Genomic DNA, 20,850 nt, shown 5'->3' on the forward strand with positions numbered 1-20,850 from the left:
GCAAGTATAAATGAAAGAATAGGAAGGTTTTATGAAGGATGTAGTACTTGATGTGTCATTGTAGAATGAATCGGCTTGAGGTAGATGATGATGTAATGGCTAGTGCACTCAGGGTTAGAGTGCTTGACTAGCATGTGTGAAACCGTAGATTTTTATCCCTAGAAGAACACACACACACACACACACACACACACACACACACACACACACACATACATGCATGCACTTGCACACGTGTGCACACATACTGTGCCTTTAAGACCACAGGATTACAGGGTGTATTTGTAATCAGTTTACCAAAACAGTAAACAGAGAGAAATATTTACATTATAATTTCATCAACTGCCACAGCCCACTCCAGACTCCTTAAGAGTGCTCTTCAGTTCCCCGTGTCAACAACCTTCTAGAACGTTTAATTATTCTCAAGTATGATTGTATTTGTACATGGATTCCCAAGACTAGCTCATTCCTCACTCTTCACAGTGTCTTATTCAGGACAACGTTGATCTTTAGAACCCTCTTTCTATCTCTTACTATTTTCTACCTAGTCATAGATGAGGCATGCAGAGAAAGGGCTTAGTAGGTAAGGAAAATAACACAGAGTCAGATAAGGACGAATAGAGTGTGGGATTATCAGGAAGGAAGCTGGCTTTGTTAAACTTAAGACTTCTACCTGGAAGCTATTTAATGCATTCTGTGACCATGGCCAAGGCCAGAACCTTGGGTTTGTGATAATAACCTTGCAAGGCATTTTCCCCATTTGATGCCCTGTTTACAATATTCTAGTTTTTGGACTTCTAGCTTTTCTTGCTGTTCTAGAGGTGTTGTTAACTGTGTCATTGAACTCAGTATGCATACTGGATGAAGTTAGCTTATTATGGAAGAGATAGAACTGTCCTCATCCGGCATTGCGTATTATTCCCAGCTGCCTTAGAAGATGGTAACTCTCAGTAGAGAGACTACATCTGACCTGAGAAGAATGATTGTAGGTTGTCCTTACATTCCTCCAGTCCTTTATTTTTTAGATATTTAACACATTTATTGAGTATTAATTATATGTCAAGTTTTGTGTTGGTTTAGAAAGATGAATTTGCTCTTTTTTGAGTATTTCTACTATTGTGCTCTCTGATTACCCTGCTACATTTGGCAGTAGGTAAAAATCTGATTAAAATCAGCCAGTCCTATAAAGACTCAAGGAGCCCGCTGCAGTGGCCCATGCGTGGCGCTCCGGCCCTTGAAAAGTGAAGACAGGGAGGCCAACATCGGTTCCATGATGTGTTCAAGGACAGCCTAGAATACATAAAACCATGTTTTAGAGATATAAAGTTAAGTGAATAATTTCAAAACTGTATGTACAAACGTGTGTATTTACAGTTAGTCTATAAAATTATATACATACATACATGTATATGTATTATGTATATATGTACATATTTCCATGGGAAATACACACATATACACACAAACACACATGCACACACATACAAACATACAAGAAACTGCTAAGAGTGATTACTTCTGACTAGGGGAACTTGACAAGTAGGGAAGTAGTGAGAACTTTCCTTTTGTCTCATGTGCATGTATTACTTTTGTAATTAATAGACTTTTTATTAAAACCAAATCTCAAAGCTTAGGATTTAGCTCAGTGGTAGAGCGCTTTTATAGCATGTGCAGGCCTTGGGTTGAATCTCCAGCACTGGAATAAAACAAACAAATATAAATCAAACCATATATGAGAGTTCTTTCTTTCTTCTTCCCCCCTCCATCTTTTTCTCTGCCTCATTATTCCTCCTCTTCCCTTCTTCTTCTTCTTCTTCTTCTTCTTCTTCTTCTTCTTCTTCTTCTTCTTCTTCTTCTTCTTCTTCTTCTTCTTCTTCTTCTTCTTCTTTTATTTTTCCTTAATTTCTTTAACAGATATTTATTTGTGAGTTGGGGAAGGCATGTATGCTCCAGGATGCATGTGTGGAGGTCAGAGAACAAGTTGTGCGTGACTGCTTCTCTCTTAGTATGGGGATTGATTTCAAGTCACCAGGATCCTTAGCAAGTACATTCACCCAGTGAACCACCTTCTTAAATACATTTTTAATTTTAATTATGTATGTACCTGTTTCAAGGAAATATGCACATGTGAGTGCAATTGCTTGTGGGTCCAGAATAGGGCATTGTTCCCTTGAAACTGTAGCTACAGTGATAAGCCATGCAGTGTGGGTGCTAGGATTCAGACTTGGGTCCTCAGGAAGAACTTCTGAGCCATCTCTCCAGCTCTTCACTAAATAGTCATTTTTCAGGTCCTTCTTTAATTTTTTTGGAAGGGCATCTTACTGTGTAGCCCAAGCTACCTCTGAACACTGTATTGTTCAGACATGAATAAGAATTGTGATCATCTGTTCTCAGCCTTCTGAGTTTTACAGATGAATGCCAAAGGCAGGGTGTTTTTTGTTTTCTTTAATAATAGTCCAAGGATGTTTTAAACCAATTCTGGAGGTCAGAAATCCAATAGGTGTAAAGTGTAGAGGCTAACAGAGCTACAGTTCTGAGGGAAAGCTGTTTCCTTGTATTCGTAGCTTCTGTAGGCTGATTTACTCTTGGGCTTGATGGTTCTTTCCTCTATCTTCAAAGCCAGCACTGTGATCTTTTCACACCTCTTCCAAAATCCATCCTCACTGAGTGTGCATTTTTTTTATTTTGTAAAGCCCATCAAATCCAATTTGTTGATCAAATACTCTTGGTTGTTAGGGGATGGATCAGCCCACCGGGGGGTCCCAATCTTTATTTCTCCCAGCAGCTACCAAATTCCAATATCTCTTCAACCAGAAAAGAAACATAGGTATCATGGCTCAAGCATGTAATCTCAGCATTCAAGAAGCTGACGCAGAGGATAGTTCAGACTACCCTGGGTGTAGTAAATTCCACACCAGCCTGGGTGAGTTACAGGTTGAGATTCTTTTGGAAGAAAAGAAATAAGGAAAGGGGAGAGACATGGGAGAGGAAAATAAATGAAAAGGATTCGCTAGAGAGCATTTAATAAGGGCGTTGGTGGTTGTCTAGAGAGTCACTGTGCTCACTTCCCTGGTACGAAGAATTGAATGTCCAGGAAAGACAAGACCAAGTTATAGAGTACAGGAGAGTAACAGCTTTATGCTTTCATGGTGGGAGGGGCTGAGAGGCCAGTAAAGGAACTGAAATGAAGCTGGTAAGTCTCATTTTATGTTTCATAGATTCCCCTCCCCCTATTGGTCCAGTTTGGATAACCCCAGCCTGGTATTCCTGCCATTTTTCCTTAAAATGTCATATGAGAGCAAAAAGCTGACATTTTTGAGGAGTCCACTTTCTTTTGTCTACCTATGTCTCTCTGTCCTTCAGGGTAGGCATTTTCATGGCAGAAAAACTGACAGGAAAAGGAAAGATTTGACTGTAAGCTTAGATTTTCTAAAACCTACTTTTAATATGAGTTCTTAAATCTTAAACCTCCCTTTTAGCCCACCACCCACCAGAGGTAGTGGAAAAGGAAGGTTATTGGGACACAGGAGAAGTAGACCTGTTTCGAAATAATTAATTGGAGCAAACCCAATCTGTTTTCAGGATATGAGCAGTTCAGTGCACAAGGATTAGCAATGGCAGCTTGATCCATGCTCAGAAACCATTCACAAATCAGCAATGGCAGATGGATCCAGAAGAAGCCATGAGGCTCTGCTCTCTCTATGCTGTTTAGAAGTAGAGTAGTGTTTTGGGGCAATTTCAATCTCCAGTTGTCAGGATACCAGCACTCCAGTTCAGTAGTGTCAGGATAACAAACATGAATCAGCAGTGGTGACACAACGTGGCAGAAAAAACCAGGCCTCCCGCTGAATCAGCACTAGTTAGCAGGAGTGGCAAGGAGTGATCTGCAGTGCCTCTCTCAACGAAGTGATCATCAGCGAAGACAAAGACATGGTACCAAGAAAGTGTTGCAAAGGTAGCTATGCAAGCCCACCATCACTGTCCCTCCAAACATCATGTATCCTCCCATGGGTCTTGTCTCAGCAAAACACCATGTGAGTCTGTATCAGCTGACATATCCAGAAACTTCTACTTTCCCATGCCAGTCAGCCTATCTGCCACAGAAGTCCAACAAGAAGCTGCCAAAATACCACCAGAAGTTTTGTTTTGTTTTTGGTGCATTTTGTACCATGAAGTCATGAAAAATGATGACCAGTAAGGACTGGCAAAGTGTACCAATACCACCCAGCGTCATCCACGATCCATTAGGTTTATATTTCTTCTTAGCATCATGTCTCCTTTCCTGTGTTTGCTTTAGCAAAACATCTTCTCAGCTGTGTGCCCCAACAAAAAAACCCATTTGACATAACTGACTTTCCAAAGAAACCAGAAGTTTCCACTTCATTGACAATATTAAACTTAAAAAAAAGAATCATAATGTAGAAAGGTTACATTATAAAATAAAGTTAAAAACTCTATAGATCAATTGAAACATGCTTGGCATACATGTATAAGGGGTTGGCGAATATCCACAGTATAAGTAGCAAGTCACTATGAGAAAACAAAACTTGGGGTTCTTCTACTTCCGGATATGTTGAAGTAAAAATGACAATGTATCCTCTTATTCTAACTCAAAAATTGTATGTGGGAGGCTATGGGGGTGTTTCAGACATTGAACAATTATAGGCATAAATTTTTTGCAACCTACTTTGAATAAAGATTCAACTTCTCCTCTAGCCCACCACCCAGCAGAGGCAGTTGAAGAGAAAAGTTATTAGGATATGGGGGACGTGGACCTGTTCAGCAATAGTTCTTTGCGGGAGAGCTGGATGTTCTTTGGCAGCAGTTCAGTCCCATAGCAAACACCAAAGATGATTTAACAGCTTCAGACCAGTCCTCTCGGCAGGCAGACACCAGGCAGGAACCTGCAGTGCAGTCAGTCCTTTCAGCAAGCAGACACCAGGCAGCTGTAGTTCAAACTTGAAGAAACCACCATGTGTGCCCACCAGCCTAAGGTGAGGCTGAGGAAGCAGCAAGGTCCTGCAGGAACCTCAGGAGCAGTTCTTTGGCAAGTTTCTCTCAGTGGCAGCATTACCACAAGTTGAGCTCAACAATGCTATGTAAGAAGAACCAATACATGTATTTCCTTAACAATGAATAGCAAGGCAGTGAAAACCAAACCAAAGCTCAGTGTTCACTTCCCACTGACTTTGGGGGTCATATTTATAGTCTTTCATTTTGGATCCTTTCACATGCCTGCTATATCGAACATCCTTTTCCTGTACCTGCTTCACATGTTTGCTTTAGTGAGACATCCTTTCACCTGTGTCCCCCAGCAAAGCATCATTGGACATAACTAACTTTCCAAAGAACTAGAAAGTTCCATTTCAAATATTAGAAACATAAGAAAACATAACAAGACTGTAGATATAAACTTAATCATGCCAATAGCTTATGGGAACCCAATTAAAAAAAAAAAAAGGAGGCCACGAATGTGAAAGAGAACAAGGAGGGGTATATGAGAAGGTTAGGAGAGAGGGAAGAAATTATGTAATTACATTATAATCTCAAAAATAAATGCAAAATGGGGGGAATGGTGGAGATTGGTAGAATGGGAGAATTTGTAGTGACCCCAGTACATGCTGCCTATAGGAAACCCACTTTAAACCTAAAAAACAGGGACTGGAGAGATTAAGAGCAGATACTGATTTTACAGAGGACCCAAGTTCAATTCTCACCACCCATATCAGGTAGCTCATATTCATGTATAGTTACAGTTCCAGGAGATGTGAGACCTTTTAGCCTCTAAGGGCATCTGCACTCAGGTGCACATACCCACACACATAACACATAACTAAAAATAAATCTTCTTAAAGTTAACATAAAACTTAAATAGATTAAATGTAAAAGACAGGAGAGGATATATGAATATATTTTCACAAAAATAGATTTCAAATTAAAAGACTGTCGCTATATGAAATGTATGGAGAAGGCTAGCTCTGCACTTGGTGCGTGGAAACCAACTTAATAAATTGAGACTACATCTAGGACATAATAGTCCTGACTCTTAAGTTAATGAGTGGGTCTGTAACTTCACTTTTCTTAAACTATGTTTTTAATGATGGTTCTTATATGCTTTAACCTCCATTTTAGCCCACAACCTACCAGACGTACTGGAAAAGAAAGGTTATTATGATATGGGAGAAGTGGACCTGTTTAGGAAAGGTTCTTTGAAGCAAATTCCATCTGTGTTATCAGGAAATCAGCAGTTCAGTTCCCAGGCCATCTGTGGCAGCTCTATCCACTCACGAACACTTCAGGGATATACCAGCAGTCCAGTTCACTAGAGTGGAGATAGCTAATACGAATCAGCAGTGGTGGTCAGATCTGGCTTAGATAGCCAGGTCTCAGCTGAATTGGCAAGAGTCTTCAGGAGAAGTTCTTGGCTATGCCTCTCTTGCCAAAGTGAAGATCAATGAGGACATGAGACTAAGAAGCATTGTACAGCTAGCTCTCCAAGCAAGGTCCTCTTATTGTCTATAGAGTCCTATTTATACTCCCTCCAAACATCACTTGTCTTCCATGGATCTTGCCTCAGCACATGAGTCTGTCTTAGCAGAACTTCAAGTGAGTCTGTATCAGCAAACATCACTCTGCAATTGGCCAGAGCTTGTGGAAGTATCAAGGAGCCACCACCATACCCAGAAACTTTTTGGTTCCTTTCTCTCTATGGAGTCATGACAAATGGTATTCAACAACACATGTAAGGTGAACTAATATATGTGTGTTAATGAAGAATCCTTCATTGTGCGTCCTTTTATGTGCTTGCTTTAGTAAAACATCCTTTCACCTGTGTCTGCTTCAGTGAAATGTTCCTTCAAGTGTCTTCTTTAGTAAAATATCCTTTCATTTCTGTCCCCTTCAGGAAAACACTCCTTCACGTGTTTACCCAAGCAAAACACCATCCAACACAAATGACTTTCCAAAGAACCCTTATGTTTCCCCTTCATAAGGCTGCTTCAGAAACTACCCATCTGCCATGAAAGTCACTTTGTTAATGAACCCAAAGAACTAAGACTCTACTGGACCACCCAGCACCTACAGCAAGTTATTACTATTTAGTGGACTTTGAAAGTAAAAATATAGTTTTGCCTGTATAGACGGTCCTGTGGAAGCTTCACTCATTCCCAAGGCTTTTAAGATACACCTTTCCAGCTAGACTGTTAACCACAAGAGGTTAACTGTGGGATTTCAGTCAAGTGGGAGAACCTGCCCAGCCCACAAACTATAACACTAAGGGTAGTTAGCAGAATCTCCTGATATGAAAAGAGGGGGAAATATTAAAATGGAGCTATCTGTCAAACATCAGACACATTTCTAATACAGGCTCAGCACCAGCATACCTCATGGAAGCCAAGAACATAATCCTCAATAGACATCTCCCTTCCCTTACCACACATACTTCGGAGTCTGCAATTTTTAGGGATCCAGAAAGAAGCTACTCCAACATTTTTCTTTACAATTTTTATTTTAATACTTAGGCTTAGGTTCTCTCTCTCTCTCTCTCTCTCTCTCTCTCTCTCTCTCTCTCTCTCTCTCTCTCTGTGTGTGTGTGTGTGTGTGTGTGTGTATCTGTCTATCTGTGTCTGTATAAATATAGGCATTACATGTGTTTCAGTGCCCTCTGATACAGAAGAGGATGCCCTTATTCATTAGAGATGGAGTTACAGATGTTTGTGAAATACCAGATATGGTACTGGGATCTAAATTCTTATCCTCATGAAGTGTCCTTTTAACTGCTGGGGAAAGATGAGGGGCTGAAGGTCAGGACAAGGGGCAGCCTAAGGGCAAGAAGGAGGGCCAAGAGGCAGCCTGAGAGGCCAAGGAGCACAACAAAGGGCAGGCCGAAGGACCCAGGGGAAGGCTGAGAGCCACAGAGTCAAGCTTGAGGGGCACAGGGGCAGGCTGAGGGGCCTAGGGGCAGAGAGCAAACAGAAGGGGCCAAGCACCAAGGGGACTAGGCAAAGAGGAGGCTGAAGGGCAGGCTGAGGGGCCTAGGCTTAGTGAGGCAAGATAAGGGGCCTAGCTGCAGGCCCAGGAGGCTGACAGGCAGGGGCAGGCAGGAGGGCAGGCCCAGGAGTCTAGGCTCAGAGGCAGTGGCTGAGAAAGAGAGGCATAGGGGTGGAGAGAGGCAGACCAAGAGGCAGGACTAAGGGCGCAGGGGCAGGCTGAGAGGCCAAGTGGTCCGCTGAATGGTAGGCTGGTTGACCAAGGACAGGCCTGGGAGTAGCCCTGAGGTCAGGCCAAGGAGACAAGAGGCAGGCAGAGGGTCCAAGGGGATAGACCTAGGGGTAGGCTTAGGTGCACAGGGGCAGGCTGGGGGTCCTAGGAGCAGGCTAAGGGCCTAAGGGCAGGTAGAGGGGCCTGGGGGCAGGGTTAAGAGCATGTAGAGGGGCAGGCTGAGGGGTCTAGAGGCAGGCAGAAGGGTGAGAGGTAGGGCAAGGGGCCAAGAGGCAGAGAGGAGGGGTCAAGGATAGAGAGGTTGACCAATGGACCTACAGATGGGCCGAGGGGCAGGCAGAGGGGCCAAGGGTGGGAGAGGCTCAGAGGCAAACCAAGGGGTAGGCTGAGGGCAGATCAAGGGGCCTAGAGGAAGGCAGAGTAGCAGAGAGGCAGGCCAGGTTTTGGGGGAGAGGTCTAGGATGCCTAAGAGGAGGCCATGGGGCTAAGGGTCCAGGGGGAGGCACAGAGGGGCCTATGGGCAGAGGGGCAGGCCAAGGGGCAATAAAGGTAGGCAGAGGACCTAAAGAGAGCACAAAGGGCCTATGGGCAGACAGATGTGCTAAGGTGTGGGGAGGAAGGGCAGGCCAGGGGACACAGAGGCAGACCAATTTTACTAGAGGTAGGCAAGGGACAGTCTGTTGGGCCTAGGTGTCCAGAGGCAGAGAGGCAGGCCAAGGAACCACAGAGGAAACCTGAGGGGCTGAGAAGAGGCAGAGGGTCATAGGGGAAGATGAGGGACCAAGAGGCATGGGGATGAACAAGCCAAGGAACAGAGAGGATGGGTGAAGGGCCACTGGTGCAAGAGGCAGTGAGACCAGCTGAGGGGTTTAGGGCAGACCTATATGTCAAGAGGCTGGGATGAGGGGCAAGCCAAAGGACAGACATGGACAAAGAGCCTAGCTAGATCTGGGCCTAGGAAGAGAGGCCGAGCGACTGAGAGAGAGAGAGAGAGAGAGAGAGAGAGAGAGAGAGAGAGAGAGAGAGAGAGAGAGAGAGGTGTGCAGGGGAAAGCTGTTGGGCTGAGGGGTAGGCTGACTGGCTAGTCTAGTGGCTGGCTAAGGTGTAGAAAGGGAAGCCAAGAGGCAGGCAGAAGGGCCAAGGGGCAGACCAAGGGAAAGGAATAGGTGCACAGGGGCAGGCTAAGAGGCTTATGGGCAGGCAGAAAGCCCTAGGAGCTGGCCAAGGGGCAGGTCTAAGGGCAGGCCGAGGATCTATGAGGCAGACAGAGGGGCCTAGGGACAGACTAATTGCCAAGAGGCTGGGAGGAGGATCAGGTCAAGGGACAGACAGGCAGACCAACAGTCTTGGAGGTGGGCCGAGTGGTAGGTTGAGGAGTGGAGGGTGCTAGAGGCAGAGAGACACTCCATGTGGCTTAGAGGTAGACAGCCAGGCCAAAAAGCAGACCATGAGAAAGAGGTAAAGACCAAGGTGCCAAGAGGCAAGGAGGAGGAGCAAAGGTACTGAGGCAGACCAAATGACCTAGAGGTAGGCTGAGGGGCAGTTTGAGGGGACCAGTGGATGAGAGGCAGGTCAAGAGGCCAAGAAGCAGGCCAAGGGAATGAGGTAGAGACTTATTGGACCAGGGGCAGACCAAGGGGCCAGGAGCCAGGGAATTGTGTCAGAACAAGTGACAGAGAAGCAGACCAACTGCCCTAGAGGTGGGCCAGAGGGAAGTTGGTAGTGCTGAGGGTGGGCTAGGAAGAGAGGCACACCAATGGGCCAGGATTAGGCAGAGAGGCCTAGAAGCAGGCTGAGGGGACACAGTGCAAACCATGGGGTCAAGGTCCAGACCAAAGGGCCAAGAAACAGGGAAGAGGGGCAAACCAAGGGACAGAAAGTCAGACCAAATGGCCTAGAGGTGGGCTGAGGGGCAATATGAGGGGACCAGGGATTGAGAGGCTGAGAGACAGATCAAGGGGCCAAGAAACCAGCCAAGGGGATAAAGGTTCAGACCTCTTGGACCAGGGGCAGACCAAAGGGCCAAGAAGCAAGGAATTGGGTCAAAACAAGGGACAGAGAAGCAGGCCAAGGGCCTAGAGATGGGGTGAGCAGCCAGGGTCCATGGTCTATATTGAGGCAACACTAGACAGAGTGGTATGCTGAGGTACCAAGAGGCAAGCAAAGGGGCCAAGAGGCAGACCAAGGAGCAGAAGAGGCCCGGGATAAGCAGGCTGAGTTGCCCAGAAGCAGGCAGAGGGACTGAGAGGAGAGACAGGGGGCTGAGGGGCCAGCTGAGGGGCAGGCCTAAGGGCAGCCAAGAGGGCAAGAAGCAGGCAGTTGGGATGAGAGGGAGGCAAACCAAGGGGGCAGGCCTAGGGGCATAGAGGAAGGGTCAGGGGCCAAGAGGCAGGACAATAAGCCTATGCACAGGCAGAGAGCCCCAGAGGCCTGCTGAGGGACAGATCTAAGGGCAGGCAGAGGGTTTACAAGACAGGCCTAGGGGCCTGTGGGTAGACAAGGTTTCAGGATGCAGGGAGATGGGTTAGGCCAAGGGACAGGGGGAGCAGACCAACTGGCTTAGAGGTGGGCCAAGAGTCAGTTCAGGGGTTGAGTGTACTAGAGGCAGAGAGGCAGGGCAAGGTAGAGAGCAAGGTACCAAGAGGCAGGGAGCTAGCGGAGACCAAGATAGTAGAGGTGGACCAAAGGCATGCGGGTCCAGTCCAAGTTGTTGAGAGATAATCTGAGGGCTTGAGATGCAGATAAAGCGTAGGCCTAGTACCACAACTGTCAGGCTGAGAAGTTGAGAGCCTGTACAGGGGGGTAGGGACAAGCAGAGGTCCTGACAGGTTCACTAAGAGGCAGGCCATGGGGCAGGACAAGGGACAAAGGGGGAAGTCAGAGGGGATGAGAGGCAGGCAGAGGAGTTGTGGGGCAGATGAGGTTGGCTGGCCTAGGGGCACAGGAAGTCTCAGGGTCTAAGAGACTGAATTGAGTAGTGTAGGTGCAGGCATAGAGCTACAGAAGCAGACCTAAGGGCAGGCAAGGAGTTCATGAGGCAGGCCTAGGTTCCTAGAGGCAGGCAGAGGGGCCTAGGCATAGACAAGGTTCCAAAGGGATGGGTGGGTGGGCAGGCCAAGGGACAGAGAGGCAGACCAATGGACCTAGAGTTTGAAGGGTTGAGGGTGCTAGAGACAGAGCCAGGCCAAAGGGCTGAGGGGCAGGCAGCTAGGCCAAGAAGCAGACCATAAGAGATACAGACCAAGGGGCCAAGAGGTAGGTAGGAGGAACAGGCCAACAGAAGGAGACCAAATGACCTAGAGACCAAATGGTGGGCTGAAGGGCAGTATGAGGTGACCAGGGATTGAGAGACTGAGAGGCAGGCCCAGGGGCCAAGAAGCCAGTCAAGGGAATAAGGTGCAGACCAGACCCACTGAACCAGGGGCAGATCAAGAGGCCATGAGCCAGGGAATTGGATCAGGGTAAGGAACAGAGAAGCAGACCAAGGGCCTAGAAGTGGGCCAAGCAGCCCAGGGGCCTAGGGGCTGTCTGAGGAGACACTAGGCAGTGAGACAGGCCGAGGCGCCAAGAGGCAGTCAAAGAGGCCAAGAGGCAGAGCAAGAAACAGGACAAGAAGCCCAGGGGCAGGCAGGCTTTGGGGCCAGGAAGCAGAACAAGGGGCCCAAGGGCAGACAGAGGGGCTGAAAGTAGGGACAAGGGGCCTCAGGGCCAGCTGAGGGCAGCCAAAGGGCCAAGAGGCAGGCATTTGGGCTGAGATGCAGGCAGAGGGGCTGAGGGGTAACTAAGGGTGCAGATGAGGGGTGCAGCAGGAGGCTCAGGCCAAGAGACAGGACAATGGGGCTATGTACAGGCAGAGAGCCCCAGAGGCCTACTGAGGGACAGACCTAAGGGCAGGCAGAGGGTCTGTGATGCAGCCATGGGGGCCTGGGGGCCTAGGGGTAAACAAGTTTCCAAGACGCAGCAGTCCAAGGGACTAGAGGTTCACCAAGACATGAGGGGCATTCCATGTTATTGAGAAACAGGTAGAAGTACCAAGAGGAAATCCAAGGGGCAGGCCTCTTGTCACAGATGTAGGCTGAGGACAAGGGGATGTAGGAAGCAGGACAAGGGGCCTAGGAGCAAGCAGAGGTCCTGAGGTGCCTGCTGAGGCTCAGGCCTAAGACCAGACAGAGATTCCATGATGCAGGCTGACTGAGGGGACACTAGGCAGAGAGGCATGCTGAGGCAAAGTGTCAAGAGGCAGGCCGAGTTGCCAAAGAAGCAGGTGGAGGCACACCAAGGAGTAGAAAGAGGGGCCCAGGGGCAGGCAGGCTGAGGGGTGGAGAAGCCGGAGAATAGTTCTGGGGTCAGGCAGAGGTGCTGAGAGGAGGGACGAGGAGCCTAAGGGCTAGCCAAGGGGCAGGCCTAGGGGGCAAGAGGCTGGTTGAGATGCCTAGGTACAGGCAGGGAGCCTTCAAGACTTGCTGAGAGGCAGGCAGACCTATGGGAAGGCAGAGGGTCCATGAGTCAGGCCTAGAGGCCTACAGTCAGGCATAGGGGCATAGGGGCAGTCAAGGTTCCAAGAGGTGGCAGGGGGTGGGCTGGCCAAGGGACAGAGAGAAAGACCAACTGGCCTAGATGTAGATTTAGTGTCAGTTAGAGGGGCTGAAGCTGAAAGGCAGAGAGGCAGGCAAAGAGGCCAAGGGTCAGGCTGCTAGGACAAGATGCTGACCAAGGGAAAGAGATGAAGGCCAAGGGGCCAGGGGCAGATCAAGGGTCCAAGAGGCAGGGAGGAGGGGTAGGCCAAGGGACTAGAGATGTACCAAAGGGATCAAGGGCAGTCTGAGTGGCCTAGAAAGAAAAAGGCAAGTGGAGGGTCTGAGAGGTATATAGAAGAGTCAGGTAAATTAATAGATAGGCCTAGGGGCACTGGGACAGATTGAGGGAAGGGCTAAGAGGCAGGATGATGGTGGTTTTATGGTCAGGCAGAGGGTCCATGAAGCTTGCTAGGTGGCCTAGAGGCAGGCAGAGGGGCCTAAAGGCAGGGAGGAGGGGCAAGCCAAAGGACAGAAGCAGACCAACAGGCCTAGAAATGTGCCAAGTATCAGTGTGAGGGGTCAAGTTTGCAAGAGGCAGAGAGAGGCAGGCCAAGGTGGCAGAGGCAGGCAGAGATACCAAGAAGCACACCTGGTAAACTAGGTGCGGTTCAAGGGGTCAAGGGCCCAAAAGGCAGGGACAATGGGCCTTGGGACAGTTTCAGAGGTCAAGGGTACAAGAACCAGTGAAGCAGGCCAAGGGCCTGAGAGGCAGAAGGCAGACTGAGGGATCTAGGGACAGTTTGATGCTCCAAGAGACAGAAAGGCCAGCAGAGTGTCAGAGTAGCATACAGAGAGGCAAGCTGATTGGTAATGGGGCCAAAGGGCAGGCTAAAGGCCAAGGTGCAGGGTGGTGTCAGGCTGAGAGTGGCGTGCACCAAGGACCTAGGGGCAGAGGGACAAGCTGAGGGGCCGAGAGCTAGGCATAGTGGTTCAAAGCACTTGTTCTTGTAGAGTACTTGGGTTTGCCCATGGAACTTTCTGAGAAACATCATATTCTAGGCTACAGTGGAAGTTATAACAGATTCAAAATGATCACAATAATTACTTGCATCTTATCAAGGCAGAATAAACTTGAGAATCAATAGCAAGATATTCTGACTGGGTTTATATTAACGACCCAAGCTAGCATCATCTAAGAAGAAGAAGCCTCCACTTGAGAAAATGCCTCCATAAGATTGGGCTACAGACAGACCTGCAGAGCATTTTCTTAGTGACTGGTTGATGGGGAGGGTCCAGCCCATGGTGGGTGGTGCCACCTCTGAGCTGGTAATCCTAGCTTCTATAGGAAAGCAGGTTGCACAAGCCATAAGGATCAAGCCAGTGAGCAGTACCTCTCTATGACTTCATTGTAGAAGCCAAATTAACTCTTTCCTCCCTGAGTTGCTTTTGATTGGGATATTTTATAACAGCCATAGTAACCCCAGGCAAGACACAAGAGAACCTCAAAAAACGACATAAACCTTTGGAACCTGAAAAATAGTTTCTTGAAGTAGAAGAAATCAGGGAGGACTTTTTTTTCGGCCTTAGAAGGCACAACATGTGAGAACATTGGGATTCAACAAAGAGAGTTCGAAGAGTAAAGTTCTGAGTACATACATTAAAAACTCAGAGAGGGGGCTGGGGATTTAGCTCAGTGGTAGAGCGCTTACCTAGGAAGCGCAAGGCCCTGGGTTCGGTCCCCAGCTCCAAAAAAAAAAAAAAAAAAAAAAAAAAAAAAAAACTCAGAGAGAAGTTAAATAATAGTATAATGATCACCTCAAGGTTTTGGAAAAGCAAGTAAAAGCCACGCCCTAAAACATGAAGCATTACAGAGCAATGAACTTGAGAGCAGAAAAGGTGAAAGGACAGCCCATAGAACCTATCAGAGGCTATCGTTTATCAAATCGACAATCTTTAAGTTAATCAAAAGAAAGAAAAAAAGCCAAATCAATAAAACTACACCCGAGAAGGGAGATATTATGGCAGATTCCAAATAAAGTCCAGAGGTCCGCCATTGGAGAATACTGAGAGAACTTACAAAGTAGGAAATCAAGAAAAAAATAGTAAATTCCTATACATATTAAATCAACTATAATTCAGTCACGTGGATATAAACAACTTGATCATCCATAGCAAGCAGTAGAATCTAAAGAGTGTTTTTTTTTTTAAATTCATACAACAGGGGTGTAATGGTTCAGTGGGTAAGAGCACAGGTTGCTCTTCCAGAGGTCCTGAGCTCAATTCTCAGCAACCACAGGGTGGCCCATGACCATCTATAAAGGGATCTGGTGCCCTCTCCTGGCGTGCAGGTGTATATGCAGGCAGAGCACTGACATTTAAAAAAGAATCCTACAACAAAGATGAAGTGGAAACTTCTGCCTTTGGAAAGTCAGGTGACAAGATGTTTTGCTAAAGCAGACACATGAAAGAATGCTTTCCTGAAGCAGACATAGGTGAAAGGATGTTTTGCTATAGAAGACATGTGAAAGGACACATGATGTTCAGAAGGACTATAAATATAACCCCACAGACAGTGGGAGCTCAAGCATTGGTTTGATTTGTTCCACCCTGCTGTTCTTCAACAACAACACACATGTATTCATTCACCTTACATTACGTTGCTGAGCTCCCCTTGTGGTGACCCCAGAGAGAGAAACTAGTCAAAACTTCTCCTGAGATTCCTACAGCTTCTGCGGCCTCTGGCTACTTGGAGAGCCTTGCAGTGATTCTGCATTGAACTGCCCTTGATGTGTAGTAGTGACTGCTGACAGGACTGGACTGCAGCTGCGGATTCATATTCGGTGTTTGCTGCGGGACTGAACTGCTGATATCCTGACAACAAGGATTGGACTTGTACCCAAAGAATTATCTCTAAACAGATCCACTTCTTCATATCCTAATGACGTTTCTTTTCCATTACCGCTGGTGGGTGGTAGGCTGGGGGGGGGGGTGAGCATTTATTAAAGTAGGTAGAGAAACATTTTCTGCCTGTACAAAGAAAAGTTCATACCTGGATGGATCTGCTGCTAAATTCTACCAAACCTTTAAAAAGGAGCTAATACAGGGTTGGGGATTTAGCTCAGTGGTAGAGCGCTTGCCTAGCAAGCACAAGGCCCTGGGTTCGGTCCCCAGCTCCGGAAAAAAAGAAAAAAGGAAAAAAAAGGAGCTAATACTAAAATCCCTTAAACTGTAAGATAAAAAGGAAGTAACTCATTGTCTGAAGCGAGCCTCACTATGATTCCAAACTCAATAGGAGCAGAACTAAGAAGACAAGTATAGATCAGTTCTCATGATACATGCAAGATTTTTCAATTACACACTTGCAAACTGAATTCAAGAGTGTCTTAGTTAGGGTTTTACTGCTAGGAGCAGACACCATGACCAAGGCAACTCTTATAAGGATGCCATTTAATTGGGGCTGGCTTACAGGTTCAAATGTGCAGTCCATTATCATCAAGGCAGGAGCATGGCAGTGTCAGGCAGGCATGGTGCAGGAGAAACTGAGAGTTCTATCTCTTGTTCCAAAAGCAGTTAGGAGAAGACTGACTTCCAGGAAGCTAGAACTATGGTCTTAAAGCCCACACACAGTGACACACCTACTCCAGCAAGGCCACACTTCCTAACAGTGCTATGCTCTGGGCCAAGCATATACAAACCATCACAAAGAGCATGTGGTTATACCCTATCATACTTTTAGGAAGTACCATGTGGACTCAGTGTGTTAAAAAATATAGAGTGCTTGAAGTTGGGAAGGAAAAGAGATGCGGGCATAGTGGAAGAATTGGAGTGGAGGGAGGGGGGAACAAATTTGGGAAGAAGACATTATGTGTATGTATGAAATTCTCAGTCAAAAGAAGAAAAAGCAAAAAAAAAAGACTCCTTCACCATATCACATCATGACACATAAATATACTTAAGGACAGAAGTCACAGGCTAATCTAATAGATGCCTATAAGGAATACACTTCAACAAACTACAGGCTATATGCAATCATATTATAGTATGTGTGAAAAATCTGAAGGCAATTATTCTAAAATTAAGGAAAGAATGGTATTCACACTCACAGCAAAATATGATGCTTGAAATCTTAGCTAAAGCAAAAAGAAAGGAAGGGGATATGGATAAGAAAGGAAGAAATTAAATTATCCATTTTGAATATGCCAGGATTTAAAGACTCTATAAAGACTCTACCAGAAAAAAAGACTCTACCAGAAAACTCTAAAGAGTTTTCAATTTCATTTTTTAATATAACTTTATTTCTGATAAACATATCCGTGAAAGTACCTATGTTTCACTCTGTAGTCTAAGCTGACCTTATTTTTGAGAGTGTACCTGCATATATGTGTGGGCAAAATGTTCATGCTCTTAATATCCACTGAAAATGGGGTTGCAGAAGGTGGTTAGCTACAATGTAGTATTGTGTATTAACTTTTGACATCGACAAGCAAAAGTGGTATTAACCACTTAGAAATCTCCTCAACCCAGGATTTAAATTCCTTTATCACTTCAAACATTTTGACTCCATAAAGAACCTAGGAAATGACATTATTTATAATGTCTTTTGACCTGTAAGAACCAGAAAATATTAGGCAGGATCATTTCTTTTTTTTTATTAGATATTTTTAAATTTACATTTCAAATGTTATTCCCTTTCATGGTTTCCCATCCATTAACCCCCTATCCCATCCTCCCTCCCCCTTCTACTATGAAGGTGTTGCCCCCACCTAACCACCCACCCCTTCCCGTCCCCCCCCCCCGACATTCCCCTACACTGGGGATCCAGTCTTGACAGGACCAGGGACTTCTCCTCCCATTGGTGCTCAACAAGGCCATCCTCTGATACATATGCAGCTAGAGCCATGGGTCTGTAAATGTATAGTCTTTGGGTAGTGGTTTAGTACGTGGGAGTTCTGGTGGTTGGTATTGTTGTTCTTAAGGGGTTCCAAATCCCTTCAGCTCCTTCAATCCTTCCTCTAACTCCTCCAATGGGGACCCTGTTCTCAGTTCAATGGTTTGCTGCTAACATTTGCCTCTGTTTTTGTCATGCTCTGGCTGTGTCTCTCAGGAGACATCTCTATCCGGTTCCTGTCAGCCTGCACTTCTTGGCAACAGCAATATTGTCAGGTTTTGGGCTGTATGTATGTATGTATACTGTATGTATATGGGCTGGATCCTCAGATGGGGCAGGCTCTGAATGGCCATTCTTTCAGTCTTTGCTCCAAACTTTGTCTTCATATCCTCCTATGAATATTTTTGTTCCCCATTTTAAGAAGCAGTGAAGCATCCACACTTTGGTCATCCTTCTTCTTGAGCTTCACTTGGTCGGTGAATTGTTATCTTAGGTAATTTGAGATTTGGGCTAATATCCACGTATCAGTGAGTACATACCATGTGTGGGTTTTTTGTTTGTTTGTTTGTCTTTGGGTTACCTCACTGAGGATGGTATTTTCTAGTGCTTTCCATTTGCCTATGAATTTCATGAAGTCATTGTTTTTAATGGCTGAGTAATATTCCATTGTGTAGATGTACCACATTTTCTGTATCCACTCCTCTGTTGAAGGGCATCTGGGTTCTTTCCAGCTTCTGGCTATTATAAATAAGGCTGCTCTGAACATAGTGGAGCACGTGTCTTTGTTGTATGTTGGAGCATCATTTGGGTATATGCCCAGGAGAGGCATAGCTGGGTCCTCAGGTAGTACTATGTCCAATTTTCTGAGGAAACTTCAGACTGATTTCCAGAGTGGTTGTACCAGTTTGCAAACCCACCAACAATGGAGGAGTGTTTCTTTCTCCACATCCTCGCCAGCTTCTGCTCTCACCTGAGTTTTTGATTTTACCCATTCTGACTTGTGTGAGGTGAAATCTCAGGGTTGTTTTGATTTACATTTCCCTGATGACTAAGGATTTTGAACATTTCTTTAGGTACTTCTCAACCATTTGATAATCCTCAGTTGAAAGTTCTTTGTTTAGCTCTGTACCTCATTTTTAATAGGGCTATTCTCTGGAGTCTAACTTCTTGAGTTCTTTGTATATTGGATATTATCCCTCTATCAGATGTAGGATTGGTAAAGACCTTTTCCCAATCTGTTGGCTGCTGTTTTGTACAGAAGCTTTGCAATTTTATGAGGTCCCATTTGTCGATTCTTGATCTCAGAACATAATCCATTAGTGTTTTGTTCAGGAAATTTTCCCCAGTGCCGATGTGTTCAAGACTCTTCCCCACTTTTTCTTTTATAAGTTTGAGTGTATCTGGTTTTATGTGGAGGTCCTTGATCCACTTGGATTTTAAGCTTTGTACAGGGCAATAAAAATGGGTCAATTTGCATTCTTCTACATGCTGACCTCCAGTTGAACCAGCACCATTTGTTGAAAATGCTATCTTTTTTCCACTGGATGGTTTTAGCTCCTTTGTCAAAGATCAAGTGGCCATAGGTGTGTGCATTCATTTCTGTGTCTTCAATTCTATTTCACTGGTCTCTCTGCCTGTCTCTGTACCAATACTATAGCACAGTTTTTATCACTATTGCTCTGTAATACTGCTTGAGTTCAGGGATAGTGATTCTTGCAGAAGTTATTTTATTGTTGAGGATGTTTTTTTGCTATCCTGGGTTTTTTGTTATTCCAAATAATTTTCAAATTGCTCTTTCTAACTCTATGAAGAATTGAGTTGGAATTTTGATGGGGATTGCATTGACTCTGTAGATTGCTTTTGACAAAATGGCCATTTTTTACTATATTAATCCTGCCAATCCATGAACATGGTGCTGGTTTAACTGGAGGTCAGCATGTAGAAGAATGCAAATTGACCCATTCTTATCTCCCTGTACAAAGCTCAATTCTAAGTGGATCAAGCACCTCCACATCAAACCAGATACACTCAAACTAATAGAAGAGAAAGACCCTTGAACACATTGGCACAAGGAAAAAATTCCTGAACAGAACATCAATGGTCCAGGTTCTAAGATCAACAATCAACAAATTGGACCTCATAAAATTGAAAAGCTTCTGTAATACAGAGGACACTGTCATCAGGACAAAACATCAACCAATGATTGGGAAAAGATCTTTACCAATCCTACATCCAATAGAGGGCTACTATCCAATATATACAAAGAACTCAAGAAGTTAGACTCCAGAGAGCCAAATAACCCTACTAAAAATGGAATACTGAGCTAAACAAAGAATTCTCAGCTGAGGAATATGGAATGGCTGAGAAGCACCTAAAGAAATGTTCAAAATCCTTAGTCATCAGGGAAATGTAAATCAAAACAACCCTGAGATTTCACCTCACACAAGTCAGAATGGCTAAAATCAAAAACTCAGGTGACAGCAGATGCTGGCGAGGATGTGGAGAAAGAGGAACACTCCTCCATTGTTGGTGGGATTGCAGACTGGTACAACCATTCTGAAAATCAGTCTGGAGGCTCCTCAGAAAATTGGACATTGAACTACCTGAGGACCCAGCTATACCTCTCCTGGGCATATACCCAAAAGATGCCCCAACATATAACAAAGACACGTGCTCCACTATGTTCATAGCAGCCTTATGTATAATAGCCAGAAGCTAGAAAGAACCCAGATGCCCTTCAACAGAGGAATGAATACAGAAAATGTGGTACATCTACACAATGGAGTACTACTCAGCCATTAAAAACAATGACTTCATGAAATTCCCAGGAAAATGGAAGGCACTAGAAAATATCATCCTGAGTGAGGTAACCCAATCACAAAAGAACACACATGGTATGTACTCACTGGTAAGTGGATATTAGCACAAAAGCTCAGAATACCCATGATACAACTCACAGATCATATGAAGCTCAAAAAGAAGGAAGATAAAAATGTGGATGCTTCAGTCCTACTTAGAAGGGGGAACAAAATAATCACAGTTGGTAAAGTGTGGGAGGGACTTAGGAGGAAGAAAGGAGGGGGGGAAGGGGGACAGGATCAGGTGTGGGAGGAGACTGGGGCAGGGGATGTATAGAGGGTCAGGAAGCTGAATAGATGTGTGTAGCATTGCAGGATGGGTAACTGGGTGGTAGCCAACAGAAAGTACCAGATGCCAGGAAAGCAA

This window comes from Rattus norvegicus, chromosome X (assembly GCF_021556685.1).
Source record: "Rattus norvegicus strain SHRSP/BbbUtx chromosome X, alternate assembly SHRSP_T2T, whole genome shotgun sequence".
In the NCBI taxonomy this organism is placed as follows: Eukaryota; Metazoa; Chordata; class Mammalia; order Rodentia; family Muridae; genus Rattus; species Rattus norvegicus.